The sequence below is a fragment of the Solanum stenotomum genome, chromosome 7 (assembly GCF_019186545.1).
Source record: "Solanum stenotomum isolate F172 chromosome 7, ASM1918654v1, whole genome shotgun sequence".
Taxonomy (NCBI): Eukaryota; Viridiplantae; Streptophyta; class Magnoliopsida; order Solanales; family Solanaceae; genus Solanum; species Solanum stenotomum.
The window spans coordinates 54,853,840-54,873,577 of record NC_064288.1 but is presented as its reverse complement, the minus strand read 5'-3'; positions in this window follow the sequence as shown (position 1 = coordinate 54,873,577).

Here is a 19,738-nt window from a genome sequence, read left to right as displayed (position 1 = left end):
CACAAATTGTGTGTAAAGGCGCCAGATCCATGGGCTAATATACACGAAAAAGGTAAAAGTTGAGTAATTTCTAAACATTGGTTTATAAATGCAAGAATATGCATGTAAAAAATGGCGGAACTATATGCAATGCTTCCCCAATTCATTAAGAAGGTCCTCATATAATTTTTTTAGAGAAAAATTTCAGGTGCCCCAAAGACGCCAGATCCATAAGCGGGGAAAGTCGGGTGCCCAACCATTTTAAATGGATAAATATGAGTTGGTACCCATACAAATTACTCATTATGTCACCCCTAAGTGAGAGTTAAAGCTCCTCTCCATCAATATATATGGTACATGTGATTCCACTTTGAGTGAGGCTAACTTGGTCATTTCATATATTATTTGGTGCTTCTTATGCATGTGCCCCTCATTTACATTTTTAGGTGAGAATTTCAAAAGTGCTAATTATTCATATTTATGATTTTACTTTGAATTATTTATATTTTCAAGAATTGTTTGAGAATAATTGAAAGAACAAAAGTGGAAAGTTGTGTTCAATTTATGTCTTAAACATTTTTACTTAATGGATATGCATTGTTATAATAATTCACTTATTTTGAAATACAAGAAATAATCATCTTTCGTTCACAATTAAATGATAATTAATGTCATTAACTGTACATTTGTAGCAAATGATGATTATTAAATAGGAAAAATCTTTTTGACCAAAATGGTATTTTACCGATGTTATTTTACCTTTTTAAATATTTTTACCATTTTAACTTAATACCTTTTAACTAAAAAATGTAAAAAATATTAGTTTATTTTAAAATAAAAAAGATATTATAGATTTTTTAAATTTCTGGCCATTTAACATTACTCAAGTAATATACTCCCTTCATTTCAAAATAATTGAATTGTTGAGTCAATGCACACCTATTAAGAGAAAAAAATTAGGACATAAAATAAATACCATTTTCCACTTTTGCGCTTTTAGATATTCTTCAAAATATAAATAATTCAAAGTAAAATCATAAATATGAGCAATCAACTCTCTTGAAATTATCACCTAGAAAATCCAAATAAGGGGCAAAATGGGATTTACACTCTTGAACTTTGAACAATTCACTTATTTTGAACTATGAAAAAAAGTTTAACAATTTTAAAACGGAGAGAGTAATAATATGTATAAAAATAATGGCTAATAAGTGAGAGAATAAATTCTTTTGACCAACATTAATTAGAGAAATTCTAAATATGATTCTTATTCCTTTTTACTAGATTTGGTTTGACCTCTTTTTTAAATTTATTTTAATCCAAACAATTATTGGCAAATCATTATTAACTCACATTTTAAAACCCCTTCATGAGATTCTATTAATTACAAGAGATTTTCTTTTACCCCCTATATAATGTTGTATAATACATTGGTCCAAATCAAAATCAATTAAAAATTATAATTATAATTAGTAGAAATTGCAGTGAGCTATTATGAAGTTTTCAACATTTTTTGCGGCTCTCTTGCTAATCATCATGGGTAATTGTCCCTTCTTTTTTTTAAAAAAAATAATATTTCTCTCTAGCTCTAATCTTTTGCCAAATAATTTGTTGTTTGATAGAATTTTTTAAATAATTTATCGCTTAATAGATCTAATGATAATTTTGTGTCGTATATGTGCAATGATAATTTAATAATTCATCGCTAAAATATGTATTTTTCTTTGAAATTATTAACCTTATCTAATTTGAGCGATTTGGTTCATAATGGATTCATGTGTTAGTCTGTGGTTTGGTAATAACTTCTCATTTGTAGATCTGTTAAATTTTGATTGGAAAGTTCAATTCTAAAGATGAGGAGTTTTCTTATATTTTTTTTTATATATAAATATATATATATATATATGTATGATTATCTTGCTATATAATTAATTATTTATATATAAAATGATGATTTGTTTTCTTATATGCAGTTGCAAATAATTCATCCATCAAGGTGACTGCTCTGCACCATTGCGGTTCAGCCCATGATTGTGTAGTAGTTTGTCGTGATCAGAAACCCCTTTGTATTTTTCATATTTGTGCATGCATTCACAGTCGAGATGAATATCATACACGTCTGGAGAAAGGCAAATTATATATGTATTGATATATAAGTGCGTAAAGCAAAAAATACAGGATATTTATTTATGATTCAATGTCTTTCCTCTAATATTTGTTGCACCTTTTTTTTTGGATTAATTTATCTTTTTAAGTTCTTACTCGATACACCTCATGAATCTTTAATAAAAGAAAGTGATTTTTTACTTTGATTTGTAAAAATAAAGATAGAATAAGAAATTATATTTATCGAAAAAAAAGGTGTAAAATATCTTTCGAATCTTGTGATTTTCGTATGATCAATTTTATTGATTTATACTCATTTTAAATAATTTATAATAAATCACTTTTGACTTAGTCACTTAATTTATCTAAGTGATTTGCTTAGAAATGTGACTTACATTTCTAGCTAGCCTAAAAACATAATCCCACACGATCTTGTTTTTGGAAATTATTGGTTCGTACTTAGCCAAGGGAAGTAACCAAACATGTGCTCAAAAAATAATTATTTTTTATGAGTCAAAAAGTGTATTCACACACATAACTTATTAATTAGTTAATGTTTTGATCAAGAATCACAATCGAACACATTATCAATATCGCTTAAATTCACCTAAATTTATTTGTTTAACGCAACCAAATCATGCTTCAACGTACTGAACAAATAGTTATAACATTCGTATTCTATAATGAATGTTCTTGGTAGAATTTGAACAAAAGCTAAATTAATATGATGTCACACCCTGAGCACCCTAGCGGTGATCGACACTTGAAACCGTTGTTGTCCAGTGAACCCTTAGTCTGGCATTATGTGAGACTGAAATTTGTATAATATGTATATGCGTATGAAAATAACTATGATAATTGTATATATATTCAACTAACTCGTCTATAAAGTCTCTAACATATTGAAGAAAGGTTACTGGGGCAAGATCCTAGGCTACCTAAATATTCTACTAACAACATAAATAAACTACTAATACTCAAGATAAATTGGAGACCTTTGAAAGCAAGAAGGTCTCATCATAATCAAGGACGAACCAACGTTATAGGTTTCGGATGCTCGAGCATTAATAATCTCAACCCGTATCGCGTAAAGTTATACAAAAAATAATAAGAAATCAATATAAAGAACAGTTGAGCACCCACAAACAATAATGTTTGATAGGTGCTTTGGTTCTGAAGTCAGCATTATTTAAGACATTACTTAATTGCTTCATTTATAATTCTAAACATTTTTTCTTTCTTTTCATCTTCACCCTTTTTTTTGGTAACATTTTAATTTTAACTTTTTCTTTTAGTTATTTTTTTACTTTTTCAATTTTCTATATCTCATTTATCACGATAAAAAAAACTTAAGCTTTTAGAAAACTCAAAACTTATCGTATGTAAATATTTGTAATTGTAAGCATGCATGCATGATACAATTATCCAATATCTTTAAAATATGAGAAGTCGTCGAAAATTGTATTGCTAGAGAATTTTTTTTATCTAAATTAAAATATTTTTCTCAAAAAATATATTAATATTAGTTAATTGTAGTTTTCCTCGGTAACTTGTGTTAGAAGTCTTATTTGTAATAATAAGTTTTTTTTTTATTTTCACATTAATTAAAATAATTATGCATTTATATTAAAAAGTGAGTACCTATGATTTTAAAATTTTGGATTCGCCATTGTAAATAATATTATATTTATAAAAATAATGATCAATATGGGAGAGAGAATGAATTATTTTGACCAAAATTAATAAGAGAAATCCTAAATATGATTCTTATTCTTTTTAGTAGATTTGATTTGACCCGGATTTTAAAATTATTTTAATCCAAATAAATATTGACAAGTCATTTATTAACTCACCTTTTAAGACCCTTCATGAGAATATATTAATTACAATAGATTTTCTTTTACCCCTATATAATGGTGTATAAAACTTTGCTCCAAATCAAAATCAATTAAAAAGAAATTGCAAAGCAAAATAAAATAAAAAATATGGGGAAGGCTCTTATCAAGTTTTCAACATTTGTTGTTGTTGCTATGTTGCTAGTAGTGATGGGTAACTATCTCTATTATCATTTCTCTCTATATAATAATTGATTATTAATATAATTTTATTATTATTCATCGCTAAATAAAATTAGCGATAGATTTTTGTCAGATGATAATTAATTTGATTTTTAAAAATATTTTAGCTGCAGATTTTTCATCCAGCGTGTGGGCAGGGCTCTCTTGTGAGAAGAATTATGATTGTTCTTTATTTTGTGGGTTGCAAGGTTTCTATGGTGTTTGTTTTCTTAATAGTTGTGGTTGTTGGGCCAAGCCAAAGTTTGAAGTGGCTTCAACACCCAAAAATTGATAATGTTGTGATAAAAAAATTATCACATTTAATTTTTTATGTTTACATAAATTAAAAGGGGATAAATTTTTATTATTGATGCATCTTCTTGCAAGTAGATATCAAAGCACATGTGATATATAATAAATGAATCTATTAAAGTCATTTATTTCTTCTGTCCATGTTTGACTTGACATACTTCTTAAGAAATAATAAATGGAGAGGTAATTTTACTATATCACTCATAAGTTATCTAAATTTGAAAAATGAATACTTCCTCCATTCCATATTTGATGGACATCTTACTAAACTATTTGTCCTATATTATTTGATTACTTACTAAATTAGGAGAGAATTAATTACTCCCTCCGTCCCATATTATAAGTCACCTATTTCTAAAAATAGCTGGACCACAATATATGTCATTTTATAAAATTTATGCATAAATTACCATATTTTACCTATTAAACCCTTGATTTATTAATTAATTAATCTTGAAAATGTATTTACTTTGACTAACCTAGGAAATCTACAAGTAATTAATTTCATTGGGAGAGTACTTCATTCATTAATTAACTATTTTCTTTATTCACTACTTTTTCTATAAAATTTGGTTTTGAAAAAAAATATCAACAAACAAATTAAATAAAAAATGAAAAAAAATTCAAAAATAATCTTGAAAGTTGAAGCTTCAACAAATTTTATCAAGGAAGATGACATTTCAAAAAGTTCAAAGGATGTAAAAATAGAAGACTCAACCAAAACACGTGAAGGCCAAATTGAGAAAAATCAAGATCCAAATAAAGGAGTTATGCACCATTTAAATCAAAAAATAAATGATTTGTCGAACTAGAACTAAAATTCATTTGTCGTCTAATTTCATTATCAACAACATCAGATTCAGCAGGAAAATTTAGATTAATTTGAAGTAATGGAATTTGAATATTTTGTGATGTTGTCATGTTTGCTTTAAGAATTTATATATAAAAATTAAAAAAAATATATTTACACAAAATATATAGGAAAATTGAGGTGGGAAAAACTTGTTTTTAAAATTTTTTTGGATCAATTGGTGAAAAAATTTGGCTCCAAAAAGTAAATTTAAATAGTCATCCAAATGCATTTATATTTTTGAAATCTAACATTTCATCATTTATTACAAAGTTGTCATAAGCAAACATTAAATAAGGGCATAAGGGTAAAATTACTTTAGTTCTTAATGCAAGTGCAAATGAAAAAGGTGACTCATAATATGGGATGGAGGGAGTAATTTTTTCTTATTTTACCCCTACTATTAATATGACCTTTGGAAGTTTAAACAAAAAATTTAAATCTAAAAATTTCTTTTTTCAAGAGGCTAATTAATATGAACCCTGTAAACAGTAAAGAAAGCTATTAATTATTTCTTAATTACTGTGTAAAAATAAAAGATGTCCATCTAATATGAGAAGGAGGGAGTAAAATTTTATAGCAAGATAAAATAGACACAAAATGATAAATATCTCTTGATATTCCGAACTAGAAAAGTGAAGTTGGAAAATTACTTTTAATATATTAGATAAGTAAATATGAAAAGAAAAAGTAATAATAAACGATCTACATGGCAGATTGGCAGGTGAACAGACTCATATTCAACTCTTTTTTGCGTTTTTTATTTTAACATGCCTTTAAAACTTAATAATTTTTTTTTATAGTTTCATGTACTCTACATGTACGAGGCACGTACTCTAAAATCTATATTATATCAAAATAAAGCATTTTATGTTCTTAGACATGTTGATTGAGTGATCCCTTTATCCTTCAGTAAACGATAACAATAGATAAAACTGTGATTTACTGTTTTTCTTAAATAATTATAATTAAATTTTCATCCTAATCATAGTTAAACCAGTCTAATTCCTAGAAATTATAATTTCCTTATCTGATTTTTATAATTTGTTTTATTAACATATTAAGCCTTTACTACAACTATATATATTATATTAAATAAATAAAATATAAGATTTTTTATGGATCAAATTTTGACTACATACTTGGCCCAAAAGATGGATTGAATTTGAATGGATTAAAATTAATTAATTAATTAATAAATGATTAAGCTGTTAATCTGGTCAAAGTTAAACTAATAAATGAGTGAGTCATTAATCTGGTCAAATTCTAACTATTAAATGATCGATCATTAATTTGGTCAAACTCAGATGGTTCATAAAAAGATTATAGTTCTATTTGGTCAAACTCAGATGATTCATAAAAAGATTATAGCTCTAATCATCAGAATGAATAATTATATATTTTCCTAATTAAGTTTTATTTGCATAAAAAGATAAAGAAGTAAATCAAACTACACCAAGAAAACTACTATTAGAAAAATTATAAAAGAATATTTGGAATTTTATTTAATAATTGGTAGATTAATTAATTTTACAGTGAAAATCATTTTTTCCTTTCCACAAGAAACTCCATATTAAGATAGCTAGGTACTCGAGTCTATTAAAAAATAGCTTAGATGTACAAATATAGGGGTGTATAAAATTGTATCGAAAATTAAACCAAATCGCAAATTGAGTCAAATCGAAAAGAAAGACCCAACTAGTGGTTTGGTTTGGCTTGGTTTGGTATTGAAAAAAAAAATCCGACTATATTTGGGTTGGTTTGGTTTTAACTAAAAAAAACCAACTCGAGACCAAACCAACCCGACATTATATATGTAATTTTAAAATTTTATTTTATACATAAAAATATTTAGTTTGATATTATTTTAAAATATTTCTTGTACTATTTCATAGTTTTTATCTTTTAATATATTATTTCAAGTTTAAAACTTAGAATTCGGAATGGTCCAATAAAGATTATAGTTCATAGATGTTGATAATTATAATAAAACTTAAATCAAAATCAAATTAATACTAATGCAAAAAGAAAATCAATTCAACACTAAGAATGACAATAATATTGAATATTTGTTCTTTAGTTTTACATTGGTTTAGACAATTAAAATACATAATCTAATTTTAATTTTCCTTAAATATTTAGTAATGTCACTAATACTTATTAAACTTATTTTAACATGATTTAGTACTTTATAATTATGATCATTTTCATTATGACTTTACAATATTTATTTTATATGATGATTTCATTAATATTTTTTATTGAATATTTTAGTGTCACCAGTACACATCTCAAATTTTGTGTTATTTTTTTAAGAAATACCTTAGATAATTGTATTTTGGTTGGACTAAAGAAATATTTGGAGCAAAAGTTAATTCTATGTTTGTATGCAAACTTTACCGAAAAAATCCAAAAATCTGAAAAAATCCAAGGTTTATTAGTTTGGTTTGATTTATAAATTTAAAAATTCAACACAATGGTTTGGTTTGGTATTTGAAAAATCCGAAAAAATCTGAATTTTGTTAGTTTGGTTTGGTTTATAAATTTAATTTTTTTACACAAATGGTTTAATTTGATATTTGAAAACCCGAACCAACCCGGTCATGTGCACCCCTATACAAATATATCCACGAATTATACAAACAGACAGCTTAAACCGTAGCTACGGTCCGTAAATATGCAAACTATAACTATGAAACATAATTAAATTTATAATAGTGGTTATTTGCCAAAATTTCCCAAGTAATGGTTAATAAGGGAGAGAGAATTAATTCTTTTGACCAAAATTAATTTGAGAAATTCTAATATAAAAAGTAGATTTGATTTTAACCTGTATTTTTTAAATTTTATTTTAATCCAAATAATTATTGACAAATCATTTATTAACTTAACCTTTAAGACCCTTACATGAGATAAAATTTAATAAAATCTAAGTAGATTTGGTTTTGATTCGATTTTTAAGAATATTAAATCCAAATAACTATTGACAAGTCATTAATTATCAACTCATCTTTTAACACCCCTATATAATGTTTTATAATACTTTGCTCCAAATCAAAATCATTTTTAAAAAATTGCAGAGCAAAATAAAATAAAAATATGGGGAAGCCTCTTATCAAATCTTCAACATTTGTTATTGTTGCTCTATTGCTAACCATCATGGGTAATTATCCGTCTTTATTAGTATTATTATTGCTATCTTTCTCTATCCTTAATTTATCACTAAATTATTTGTTATTTGATAGAATCTTTTTAATAAATCATTGTTAAATGGATTAGTAATAAATTTTGTTGTTTAACTATAAAATTTCTGTCATTAATTTCAATTATTTTTTGATAATTTGCCATGTTGCTAATCATCATTGTTTTGTCCGCTTATTCTCTCTTGTCATAATTTATTATTTTATATAAGTTTTTAATTATTCATCGCTAAATAAAATTAACGATAATTCAGTCTATATGATGATTTGATTTGTTTAAATATTTTAGTTGCAGATGTTTCATCCGGCAGATGGGAAGGATTCTTTTGTGTGGAAAATGAGGATTGTAATTTATATTGTGAGTTTCAAGGTTTATATGGTTTTTGTATTTTAAATAGGTGTCTTTGCTTTGACAAGTTAAAGTTTGAAGGTGCTAAAGACAAGTTAAAATTTGAAGTTGCTTTAGCACCTAATAATTGAGAATGTTGTGATAAAATATTATTTGTATTTGATATTTTATGTTTACATAAATTAAATATGGATAAATTTTTACTATTGATTTTATTTATATATATGATGTTTCAATATCCTAAATAAATGTGGACTTTAAATTTTTTTATATTAGAGTAATTTATTTATTTTACTTAAAATGTATATATTTAATATTCAGACCTTTGTGAACTTTGTAATTACATTTTTTTACACGATTTAAGCAAGACAATAGATACTTCAATGTTTTGAACACATAGAACAATAGTACCAAAACAAATGTCAAATCCAATTAATTAAATAAATTAACATACACGATCTTTTTTTTTGTGTGACATCAATTTTATATTTTCGTATTATAACTGTAAGTTATTTCGTAAAAGGCATAACATTATATATTTTTGACACCAATATAACAAATAATTTTATCGCAGTATAAATTCATATGTTGATATCATTATATTTCACAAGTTATGTCATAAAATAACATAACAACTTATGTCAGTAATGTATGTTTTTTTTTTTAAATAAAAATTTGTGTTTAATTATTTTTACCTTCCGTACTCTACAACGAGTGTTTTAAGTTAAATTTGAACATGTTAAAATTGACAAATGAAAGAATCATTATACAATCGTGCACAAAATTTATTTGGATTGAATCAGGATGGCTAGACAATAAATCATAGTTGAATCTCTAATTCTTTAAATTAGAAAGTTATCATTTCTTTATTTGATTTTTTCTATATTTCTTATTTAACATATTAAATTTTTTATTATTAGCCTAAAAGATGCATTGAATTTGAATGGATTACAAATACATTGAATTACTAATTAATAGTCGAATCATTAATACAGTCAAATTTTAAACGGATCATATTTTTATAGACTTATTTTGAAGTTCTAACTCTAAACCTCAGAATTCATAATTAAATATTTTCCTAATAAGTTTTATTTACACAACAAAAGGTAAGAAAGTAAATTAAACCACGCACAAGAATGTTACTTTTAGAAAAATTATTAAGTTGTGATTGTATTAGTATATAATTGGTAGATTAATTAATTTTATACTGAGAATTGTATTATTTATTCTTTTCGTTTCACATGAAACTCTTAATTAAGATAGCTAGGTAGTCGGTTTCTTAATAAGTCATATTTACAACCTTTTATATGTCCTAATTGTTATAAAATTTATGGGAATATATTTACGTTATTTAGAAAATTATATCCTATAATTCTAAGTTGATATCTTAAAGCCTATAGGTATTAAAATTGGAAATTTTATACGAATTTTATAGTGTTAAGAGCTAATTATATTATATCCCTACTTTTTTTCAAATTACAAAAATCTCTTATATTTGGTAGAATCTGGATACATTCCAAAACGTCTTGATACATCGTGTAAAGTGATTTTGAATACATAGTTCAACATCTTGATATATCGCATCTCAATTTCGAATACACCACTCAATGCTCGGTACATCGAGTACGTCTTAATACATCAGGAAAGTGATGTATCCGAGAATAGGAGAGAGATATTTTTGTAATATTTTTAAATGATAGAAAATATTAATGAATATGATAAAAATAATTGGTATATTTATGTAATTTTTCATTAAAAGTAATTGGTTTTGACCCACTTCTAATCTAGTCATAATTAGTTACCTTATGTGAGATTACATTAATCACAAATGGGGATTTGTCTTTACCCCTATATAATGTTGTGCCCCAAATCAAAATCAATGAAAAATTATAATTAATTAGTAGAAATTTCAGTGCAAAATAAAATAATGGGGAAGGCTCTTATGAAGTTTTCAACATTTGTTGTTGCTCTGTTGCTAATCATCCTGGGTAATTATCCCTATTTATTATCATCTCTTTCTATCTCTAATTTATCGCTAAATAATTCTCTATTTTCAAAGATTTTTTAATAATTCATCGCTAAATAAGTTAGTCATCAAACTTTATTGTTTCGTTACAAATTTTATCTATGACTTGTTATTTATTTAATTTATTTCTTGATAATTTATCGCTAATAAAATTAGTGATATATTTTTGGTATATATGTGAAATGATAATTTGATTTGTTTAATTATTTTTAGTTGCAGATATTCCACCCAGTAAAGTGGTAGAAGCACAAGTGCAAAAATGTCATCATGCAAAAGATTGTACTTATTGTTTTATTCCAATATGTATTTTTCATAGATGTTTTTGCTTGTCCAAGACAGAATTTGAAAAGACTTTAGTACCCAAGAATGGTGTTAAACCCGAAAATTGATGTCGAGATAAAAATTTATTCGTGCTCAATATTTTTAATTTACATGAATTAAGTGCGGATAAATTTTTATTGTTGATGTATCGACTCTCGATATGTTTTGATCTTCTATATTAATGAATATGAACTTCAATATTATGTCATTAATTTCTCTATTTGATTACTAAATTTAACTTTTCATTCTTCTTTAATCTGTACTACTATATATATATATATATCAAATAGAAATATATTGAAAGAAGGAAACTTTGATGTGAGAGAAATAATTTGAATAGTCAATGGACCATTAATTAAGGAGTTTAAATTTTAAGATAATTATTTAATATTATATTTAAAAGATTTGTGTATGATATAAATATTAAAAGTAATAATATGTGCAATTATTTTAAATAAAAGTAAAATAAATATATATGGTAGTAATATATATGTTTTTCCTAATTATCACCCAATGTAAACCTTTTAGAATTAGGATTCCTACAATATATTTAGGGTAATCGTAACCTAAAGTTGTAGGATTTTTATCATCACAGCCACCGCCCTGAGAAGCAGTGCGTGGACCAAGGAGTTTTCGACAGAAAATTATATAGTTTATACAAAATTGAAAAGGTATATATATAGTAGATGTTAAATCTTCGATATATTTATTTTTTCATATTTTGAATTTTTTATTGAAAATTCACTATAGATTCTTTTTTGTTTGTTTGTTACATTTAGGTTTTACTAAATCAGTTCATAATTGATAACATGAAATATATGACACATAAAGATAGTTGCAGGTCCAATTTTACTCAAGTGAAGATTGATTAATCTTTAATTGTTTATAAGATTTGCATTGGTTTTTGACTTTTGACTTACGAGCCAAAAATTATATGTTAGAAATTCTTATTAATGACTTTAAACTTATTTTTATCATTTTTAACTTATAACCAAGTGTGCTTAAAAGGCACTTAATTTATTAGTAAAATGTATTCAAATCAGTAACCAAAAAAAAAAATGTATATTCCTCTACCACTATATATATAATGCTAAACAAGACTTTTATTTACACTACTCCAAAGTTTATAATATTTTCTTCTTTTAAAGAGTGAAAAAAAATGGCCAAAATTGTGATGAAGTCTGCTTTCTTTGTTGCTTTGTTGCTGATCACCATGGGTTAGTTTTTCTCTCTCTCTCTTTTTTTATTATTATCCTCTCCCATCCTTTCCTATAATTTCTCTGTCCTAATTTATATGACATTTTTTCATTTTTTTAAGAGTCAAACAGTTTAAGTTTGATCGAAATTTGCGCATGGAATCTTTAAATTTTTTGAAATGAATTTATATATTTGTAAACTGCGTAAAACGTAATATAAGTCACAATAATTGAAAATTCAAAATGTTTAAAAGATAAATGAAAGATTTACGGTCAAAGATAGATTTATTTGAATCACGAAATTTGAAAGGTGCCACATAAATTGAGACGAAGGAGATACTATTTTATTTTAAATTATGTTTGTATTTCATTGGAGCAACAAATAAGTTATTTCCGTGTAACGTGTAGATCACATATTTTAATTATGAAATCAATACTTGTATCACACTGCACATATTCTATAACGAATTGTTTATAATTATCTTTGTTTTTCATTGAATCAACAAGTAAAGTTATCTTCAACATATAAGTTATATACTTTAACTGTGAAATCAGTCATTGATATTTGTATCACGTATTCAATAATGAATTGTTTTGAATTATTTTTTGTTTATATAGTTGCAGATATTTCAAGTTCTAAGGTTGAAGCAATTCATGTATGTGATAATCCAGAGGATTGTGAAGCACGTTGTCCTCATATTCTAGATGGACCATCTTCTAAATTTTTTATTTGTGTTCATCATAAATGCATTTGTTGGTCCAAGAAAAAGATGCAAATTGCTACTACACAAGGAGTCACAAATAATAAAAATTGATGTATTTTTTTTTTTATAATTGAATTGATGTGGACTATGAGATCCTGAGTAATAATATATACATGTTGCATTTTTTATAAATGTATATTGTGCGTTGCTTTGTTCATGTTGCTATTCTGTTGTCGTTGTTTTTCTTTAAATCTTGCTTTTATTATATTTTTTGAGTTGAGTGTATCAAAAATATCCTCTCATTCGATGTCTTGTATTCTGAAGGAATTTAATCCACTTACTTTTCCTTGTTTTGAAGTAACCGTCAATAAGAAGGATATTCCAAAGCTGTTTAACTAATTAAAGAGCATTTTTGAGCTAAATTAACGAACAACGAAAATGAATAGCTATTTATTTTTTGAAAAGGATAAAAAAAATTATTCAATATTTAATGGACATTTTTGTTTTGATTTTGGAGACTTCTCATTTATAGTATAAGTATGATGGTTCATGAGATTACATTAATGACAATTGACAAGTGAGATTTGCTTTTACCCCTATATAATGCATTTTTCCCAATCAAAATCAATTAAAAGTTATAATTAATTTGTAGAAATTGCAGTGCAAAAAAATTAAATTATGGGCAAAGCTCTTGTGAAGTCTACAACATTTGTTGTTGCTCTGTTGCTAATCATCATGGGTAATTGTTCATCTTTTTTTATTATACCAGCCCTAATTTATCGCTAAATTATAATTCATCGTTTGATAATTTTTTTTTATAATTCATCACTAAATAGATCAGCTATCGATTTTTGCTATTTCATCATGAAATTTTGTCCAACCATAATTTTTTGCTATTTCGTCATGAAATTTTGTTCATCCATAATTTCAGTTATTTCTCTTCTTTTTTTTTTCTGAAAAAAATAATTTTCCCTAATTTATCAGTAAATTTTAATTCATCGTTTGATGGAATTCTTTTGATAATTCATCACTAAATAGATCAACCATAATTTATTTTTTCTATTTCGTCATGAAATTTTGTTCATCTTTAATTTCAGTTATTTTTCTATTTTAAAAATAAAATAAAATAATTTGCCCTAATTTATCACTAAATTATAATTCATCGTTTGATAGAATTCTTTTGATAATTCATCACTAAAAAGATCAACCATAATTTATTTTTTCTATTTCGTCATGAAATTTTGTTCAGCCATAATTTTTTGCTATTTCGTCATGAAATTTTGTTCGTTCCTAATTTCAGTTATTTCCCTTCTTTTTTAATAATTTGCCCTGTGGCTAATCATTATGAGTTTGACCCTCTTTCTAACTCCCCAAATACCACAAAAAAAAAAAAGAGAAATAAGTGACAGATTAATCTTTTGCTAATTTCAAATATTAATAATTATATTTTAGTTTATATTAAAAATAATGATTTAATTTTTTTAAATATTTTTCAGTTGCAGATATTTCATCCAGTAAGGTGGCATATGCAAAACTAGTAAAATGCCATGATAGATATGATTGTGTTTATTGTTTAATTCCAGAATGTATTTTTCATGAATGTTTTTGCATTACCAAGTCAAAGTTTGAAGTGACTTCTATACGTGGTGTTAAACCAGAGAATTAATGTTATGGTGAAAATTTATTCGCGCTTAATATTTATATCTACAAATATTGAGTGTAGAATAAGTTTTTATGATCGATGTATCAAACTCTTATCATATCATGCATGTTTCAATTTCCTAAATAAATGTAAACCTTAAAACTCTTATGTTAAGTAATAGTACATGCTTCCACAATTACAAGATTTGATAAATGAAAATAAGATCTGACAAATATCATATCATAATCAAAACGTATAACGGTCCGAGCGATCATACTTAACATAAATGTAGCCACTAAAACCATTCTAAAAAGGGAGAAAATATTTGGAAGCTACATATTAGGAAAAAAAGTCTGAAATATATTCGAACTTTGATCGAAATTGCTGTAACAATACCAAACTTTGGAAAGGACCTTTTACCTCCATTCCCTATTTAATAGTGTATTTTAAAGGTATATATGTGCCCACGTGGACATTATAAATATTGCGTCAATATAAATAGTAATGTGTCCACGTGGGCACATATATACCTTTAAAATACACTATTAAATAGTGCAGGGGGTAAAAGGTTCTCCACAAAGTTTGGTATCGTAACAATAATTTTGGCCAAAATTAAAGTATTTTTCAGACCCTTTTCCCTAATATTATAATGATTTTTTGAAAGAGAGATACAAGGTTGAAAATATGAATGAAAAATTGTGTCACAAAATTTTATTAATATAGAATTTTAAATAACTGCATAAATAAAGTAGTAGACTCCTCCTACANATAAAGTTTGGTATCGTAACGATAATTTTGGCCAAAGTTAAAATATTTTTCAAACCCTTTTCCCTAAATATTATAATGATTTTTTGAAAGAGAGATACAAGGTTGAAAATATGAATGAAAAATTGTGTCACAAAATTTTATTAATATAGAATTTTAAATAACTGCATAAATAAAGTAGTAGACTCCTCCTACAAACAATATTCAACTTTTTTTAGTACTACAAAAAAATGAATATTTTTATTAAATTATAACTATTAGATTCCTACAATAATTAAACGATTAATTATTGTAGAAAAAGTATAGCAGTAACAGATACAATATCCAATACATATATGGTGTGAACGACTCTATTTCTTCCTATTATTTTCATTTTGTCCTTTATTTTTGAGACACTTGTATTAAGGCTTATTCTGTTTTTTATTCGTATTTAGAAGATTTTATATTTATGACACCAAATCTTGAGGGTGTATTTTTTTAGTTTCCACATTGTTATTGGTTATGAAACTCAATTATTGACTTTGATGTATAAATTCAAAATTTGTATATGCTTACTTTAGCTATTTGTATACTATTTGTTGATATATTTGATTTGTATAAGTTATGAAAAAATCATAATAAATTACCTTGTTTGTATATTGGCAAGCGAAATATACAAACAGAATTATGAAAAGTTCTTAAATGTATAAATACAATTTTTTTTATATACTTACCTTGTTTGTATTTGGCAAGCGAAATATACAAACAGAATTATGAAAAATTCTTAAATGTATAAATACAATTTTTTTTATATACTTACCTTGTTCGTATATTAACAAACGAAATATAAAAGCAAAAATAACTAGCAAATGAAACTATAACTATGGAGCGTAATTAGACAAATTAATGACGTAGCTAAAGAGGTTTATTTAATTTAATCTCATTTGCTATTTATGAAATTTTCTCCTAAGTGCTTATTTTTTTTGTTTGATTCCCGGGTGTATAATATATTAATTTACCATCAAATTAGTTGGGAGATTAGCATTTACTGGCAATTGTTAGTTTCAAAGATTAATAGTAGTAACTTAGTAAGAGATTTTTCTTTATTAATTGTATTTGACTAGAATTCTTTGGGAGAATATAGCAATTACTGATAATTGCAATTACTAATTTCAGGATATATTCTTGACCCATTGGTTTAGACTATTTTGACCTTTAATTTAAAAAAGAAAAATTACCAATTTCAAAAACTGACATTATTAGTTAAGTTGTTTGTTTGATTTATATTTTTGGAAAATTTTATTAGCAAAATGTATTCAAATCAATAACCCAAAAAACTATTGTTGACCAACTGCTTCTATTACTCTACCACTATATATATTATTTGAAACAATACCTTTTTCCAAATCATTCCAAAGTTAATAATATTTTCTGCTTTTAGAGAGAGTGAAAAAAAAATGGCCAAAATTGTGATGAAGTCTGCTTTCTTTGTTGCTTTGTTGTTGATCACCATGGGTTAGTTTCTCTTACTTATTTTAAAATTTTGTTTTAGTCATTGTTAAACGAATAAATGAGTCTCGGAGCAACGATAAAGTTGTTTTTATGTTAGCTATAGATCACGAGTTAATTCGAGTTGTGGAATAAAATATGATGTTTGCATCAGGGTAGACTGTTACATTATAACCCCTTAGAGAGGATGCACCAATCCCCGACATGTACGGGTCTATGATGTCGGCTATGGGCTCACGTGAATTCAATAACTTTTGTCCAAATCATGCCTATATATTTGATTGTGAACCTTTATTAATTTAAGATGGTAGTAGAACTATAAATTTCAAACCTTTAATTCATCTCTGAATTTTAAAGTGGATATAACATCACAAAACCAGGTTCACCTCAACCTAGTATTTTCAACGCGTAACATTATAACTTATGAATAAAAATACACTAAACTTGCAATATATAGTATGTTTGAATACCGTAGAGCTTAATTAAATCATGAATTTGCTTCTGCCTTTAATCCTTTGAACCCTATATGAATACTGAATATTTTATACATTGAGCCATACTTTTTAATTAATTTTTGTTTATATAGTTGCAGATATTCCATGTTTCAAGGTTGAAGCTATTCATGAATGTGACAATGAAAGAGATTGTGAACCACGTTGTCCTCATACTCTAGCACCTGTTTGTATTGCTCATAGATGCATTTGCTTGTCCAAGGAAGACATGGAAATAATGGCTACTAAACAAGGAGTCATAATTAACAAAAATTGATGTATTTTATTTGATTAATAAATTTATGTAAACTCTGAGATCTTGATCTTGAGTTATTATATATACAAGTTGCAATATTTATGCATTTGATCATTGTGTTTGGTTTAATTTATAAGAGTACTTATGAGGTCATGAAAAATTTTACTAAAGAAAGTTTATTATTTGATGTTGATGAAAATGATTTGATATCGGATAAAAAAGATAATTTTGGGTGAGATAGTATTTTTACTAAAAAAGTTTATTATTTGATATTGATGAAAATGATTTGATATTGAAAAAAAAAAAAGAAAAAAAAGAGTTGGAGTGTGTCAGCGTCGGATGTCTGTTAGTTAAGGTAGTTAAAGTATCTAGATGTGCATTCTCAAAATTGGAGTACTTTTTTTTTATCATATAAAGCCAAATTTAAATGTTTATGTATTATGCCAAAAATAAAATTGAAATCACAAAATGATAGTGAATATTACTAATATTCTTATATTTCAACCAACAAAATTACAATAATAATTAATGTAAGTATTGTAATTTTCTATAGAAACATGAGATGTCACAGAATTTTATGTAAGTAACTGTCATTTTTATATTAAGTGATTTTTTATGTAAGAATATGTTCAATTTAAGGCTCTACTTCCTGCTTAATTTCAAACTATTATTTACTCTATGTTATTTTTAAGTAGCGTCAACTTATTGAGTATGTATATATGTAATGTATGTATGTTTCCAAAGAAAATATATTCTCTCACACATCTATAAGATTTGGTGAAACAATGTCATATCACTTCTTTTATTCAAAAGTAGTACTTCAAACACAAATAATACGTGCGATGTAAGATATATATAATTTTTTTTTGTTCAAAAAGAATGTCACAATTCCTTTATCATTCCATTTAAATAAGACGGATATACCTTTCTAAATTTGAAAACGATTTAACTTGAACCTTCATTTCATCCTTAATGATTGTCGATTTCTTATAACCACACAAATGTTATTAATTCAATGTTTAAAATCAAAACATTTTATAAATCTCACAATCACTTAAATGTTTGATACATGTAAGATCCAAAAGAGTCAAAAAAAAATTTTAATTTGATGTTCAATCAAAATATGTCACATAAATTGAAACGATTAAGGAAAATAATCTCACCAGTAGTCATTAAAGCAGATTTAACCAATCAGGATGAAATATCTATCATAACAAAGTTGAGACTTTTCTCTCTCCCTTTTTAAATATTATTTTAAGGTTTTGGCACCCATAAAAATCATTTAATAACATAAGGATTATTCGATTAAATTATATATATATATGCGTGTGTGTGTGTGAGCGAGAGAGAGAGAGAGAGATTAATATCTCTCATTTATTAGAGGACGGGTAGCTTTGACTATAAAAAACATGCAATTAATACCTTTTTAGTTTTCCAAAACGATATTATTTTTAACCAATTTATTTGGAAAAAACGACAATGAAAAAGAATTAGATGAGTATATGTGAATCATATTACTATTATAACAATATATTCTGTGATGTGTGAAGAGGATGAGAAATACGTAGATTTTATATCTATTTTTGTGAACATAAAAAGTTGTTTTTAATAGACTCTCGACTCTAATATCGATAAATAATTGGCTAAACAAAGGGATTTACATGTACCTTTCTTTCATGTGAATTCGATCCATTGCTTAGAGAAATAAGCATACAGAAATTGAAGAGAAGAAAAGAAATGCACTTTAATACTTCCATTATTTGATCTTTAATTTTTTTTGTGTGTATATATATATAATAATAATAGGTGACATTGGAGAATTTAATATTTTGATAATGAAGATAAGAAGTACTCCATTAAAGTTTAAACCACACAAAGAAAAGTTAGTTTTAGAAAAATTATAAACTAATATTTGTAATCTTATTAGATAAAAATAATGGTAGAAGAAAAAACATCTAGTGTCATATGTCTGGACATGTTTTTATTTTAATTATTA